Source organism: Cervus elaphus, chromosome 7 (genome assembly GCF_910594005.1).
Source record: "Cervus elaphus chromosome 7, mCerEla1.1, whole genome shotgun sequence".
NCBI classification, from domain to species: Eukaryota; Metazoa; Chordata; class Mammalia; order Artiodactyla; family Cervidae; genus Cervus; species Cervus elaphus.
The window spans coordinates 3,044,879-3,048,470 of NC_057821.1; the positions used below are offsets into that span (position 1 = coordinate 3,044,879).

At 34.1% G+C, this 3,592-nt stretch overlaps 1 non-coding gene across 1 annotated transcript; it reads right to left on the bottom strand.

Annotated features, from left to right (window-relative positions):
• Positions 1 to 352: 352 nt before the first annotated feature.
• Positions 353 to 483, bottom strand: LOC122697917. Its single transcript, XR_006342243.1, has one exon. It is a non-coding gene; the product is annotated as a small nucleolar RNA SNORA51 (small nucleolar RNA).
• Positions 484 to 3,592: the final 3,109 nt, after the last annotated feature.

The following is a 3,592-nucleotide window of genomic DNA, read 5'->3' on the forward strand; positions in this document are numbered from 1 at the left end:
GGAAGCAAAAGAAAGCAGGAGTAGCAATCCACATATCAGACAAAATAGACCTTAAAATAAAGAAGAGTACAAGAGATAAGGAAGGACACTACATAATGATCAAGGGATCAATGCAAGAGAAAGACATAACAATTGTAAATATAGGTGTTCCAACATAGGAGCACCTCATAACATAAGATAAACACTAGCAGACATAAAAGGAGAAATTGACCATCACACAATAATAGTAAGAGACTTTAATACCCTGCTCACACCAATGGACAGATCATCAAAACAGAAAATTAATAAGGAAACACAAGTCTTTTTTTAAATTTTTTTTAAATTTATTTATTTAAAAAAATTTTTTTCTTCTTCTTGTCTCCCCATTCACAATACAGACCAGGTAAAGGGCCTGCCTGGGCTGAGGTGTATATGGGGTGGATTTACTCTGCCTCCTCTTTTGATACAATCAGTGTAAGAACACAGCCTGGGAAACACAAGTCTTAAATGACACATTAGATGAGATGGATCTCATTGACATCTTCAGGACATTCCATCCAAATTCAGAAGAATACACCTTCTCAAGTGCTCATTGAACATTCTCCATGATAGACCACATCTTGGGTCTCAAATCAAACCACAGTAAATTTAAGAAAATTTAAATCATATCAAGCATCTCTGACCACAATGCTATGAGATTGGATACCAATTCTAAGGAGGGGTGGGGATGTAGACACATAAACACATGGAGATTAAACAATACATTTCTAAATAATCAACAGGTTACTGAAGAAATCAAAAGAGAAATAAAACAAAAAACTTCCAGAAAGAAATGACAATGAGAACACAACAACACAAAACTTACGGAATGCAGCAAAAGCAGTTCTAAGAGGAAATCTTATAGCAATACAATCCTACCTCAGGAAAGAAGAAAAGCATCAAATAGACAACCTAACCTCACACCTAAAACAACTGGAAAAAGAAGAACAACAACAAAAAAATTAGTAGAAGGAAAGAAAAAAAAAAAAAGAGCAGAAATGACTTAAAAAGAAATGAGAGAAACAATAATAAAGATTAATAAAACTAAAAGGTGGTTCTTTGAGAAGATAAACAAAATTGACAAACCTTTAGTCAGACTCATCAAGAAAAAAAGAGAGAAGAATCAAATTAACAAAATTAGAAATGAAAAAGGTGAGGTTACAAGAGACAATGCAGAAATATGAAGGATTATAAGACTATTATGAACAACAATATGGCAATGAAAAGGATAACCTCAAAGAAATGGATTCATTCTTAGATAAGTTCAGTCTTCCAAGACTGACCCAGGAAGAAATAGACTTTATGAACAACCCAATTACAAGCACTGAAATTGAAGCTGTGATAAAAAAAATCTCCCAGGAAACAAAAGCCCAGGACCAGATGGCTTCACAGGAGAATTCCATCAAATGTTTAGAGAAGATCTAATGCCTATCCTTCTAAAGCTCTTTCAAAAAATTTCAGAGGACAGAACACTTACAAACTCATTCTATGAGGCCACCATCACCCTGATAACAAAACCAGATAAAGACAACACACAAAAAGAAAACCACAGGCCAATATCACTGATAAACATAGATGTGAAAATCCTCAAAAAAATTTTAGTAAACAGAATTTAGTAACACATCAAAATGTGAATTTGGGTTTACCCCAGGAATGCAAGTATTCTTCATTATACACAAGTCATTCAATGTGATACACCATCTTAACAAATTGAAAGATATAATCCATATGATAATCTCAATAGATGTAGAAAAAGCCTTTGACAAAATTCAGTCCCCATTTATGATTAAAACACTTTAAAAAAATGGGCATAGAAGAAACCTAATTCAACATAGTAAAGGCCCTATGTGGCAAGCCTATAGGAAACATTATTCTCAATGGTGAAAAACTGAAAACATCCCCCCTAAGATCAGGAACAAGACGAGGGTGTCCACTTTCACCAGTATTATTCAAAATAGTTCTAGAAATCCTAGCTATAGCTATTAGAGAAGAAAAAGAAATAAAATGAATCCAAATTGGAAAAGAAGTAAACCTCTCACTGTTTGCAGATAACAAGATACTCTACATAGAAAACCCTAAAGATATTATCAGAAAACTACTAGAGCTAATCAGTGAATTTAGCAAAGTTGCAGGATACAAAATTGATACACAGAAATCACTTGTATTTCTCTAACAATGGAAATTCAGAAAGAGAAATTAAGGAATCAATCCCATTTAGCATTGGAACAAAAAGAATTAAATATGTAGGAATAAATTTATCTTATGAGACAAAAGATTTGTACACAGAAAATTATAAGACAGAAATCAAAGACGACATAAACAGATGGAGAGATATTCCATGCTCCTGGGTAAGAAGAATTGATACCAAACAGAATCTGCAGATTAAATGTGATCCCTATCAAATTATCAATGGCATTTTTTTTTTTTTTTTTACAGAACTAGAACAAAAAATTTCACAATTCATATGGAAACACAAAAGACCCTGAATAGCCAAAGCAGTCTTGAGAAAGAAGAATGGAGCTGGAGGAATCAACCTTCCTGGCTTCAGATTATACTACAAAGCTACAGTTATCAAGACAGTATAGTACTGGCACAAAAGTAGAGATGTAGACCAATAGAATGAGATAGAAAGCCCAGAAATAAACCCATGCACCCATGGGTATCTTATTTTTGACAAAGGGGGCAAGAATATACAATGGGACAAAGACAGCCTCTTCAATAATTGGTGGTAAGAAAACTGGGCAGCTACATGTAAAAGAATGAAATTAAAACACGTTGTAACACCATACACAAAGATAAACTCAAAATGGATTGAAGACCTAAATGTAAGGCCAGAAACTAGAAAACTCTTAGAGGAAAACATAGGCAGAACATTCAATGGCATAAATCAAAGCAAGATCCTCTATGACCCACTTCCTAGAGTAATGAAAATAAAAACAGAAATAAACAAGTGGGACCTAATTAAACAATTTTTTTGCACAGCAAAGGAAACTATAAGCAAGGTGAAAAGACAACCCTCAGAATGGGAGAAAATAACAGTTAATGAAACTGACAAAGGATTAATTTACAATATATACAAGCAGCTCATACAACTCAATACCAGAAAAACAAACAATCCAATCAAAAAGTGGGGAAAAGACCTAAACAGACATTTCCCTGAAGAAGACATACAGATGACCAACAAACACATGAAAAGATGCTCAAGGTTGCTCATTAGTAGAGAAATGCAAGTCAAAACTGCCATGAGATATCACCTCACACCAGTCAGAATGGCCACTATCAAAATGTCTACAAACAATAAATACTGGAGAGGGTGTGGAGAAAACGGAGCACTCTTACACTTTTGGTGGGAATGTAAATTGATACAACCCCTAAGGAAGACAATATGGAGACTCCTTAAAAACAGTAATAAAATCACCATATGATGCTACAATCCCACTCCTAGGCATATATCCTGAGGCAAACAAAATTGAATAAGACACAAGTATCCATTGTTCATTGTAGCACTATTTACAATAGCTAGAACATGGAAGCAACCTAGATGTCCATCAACAGATGAATGGATAAAGAAGCA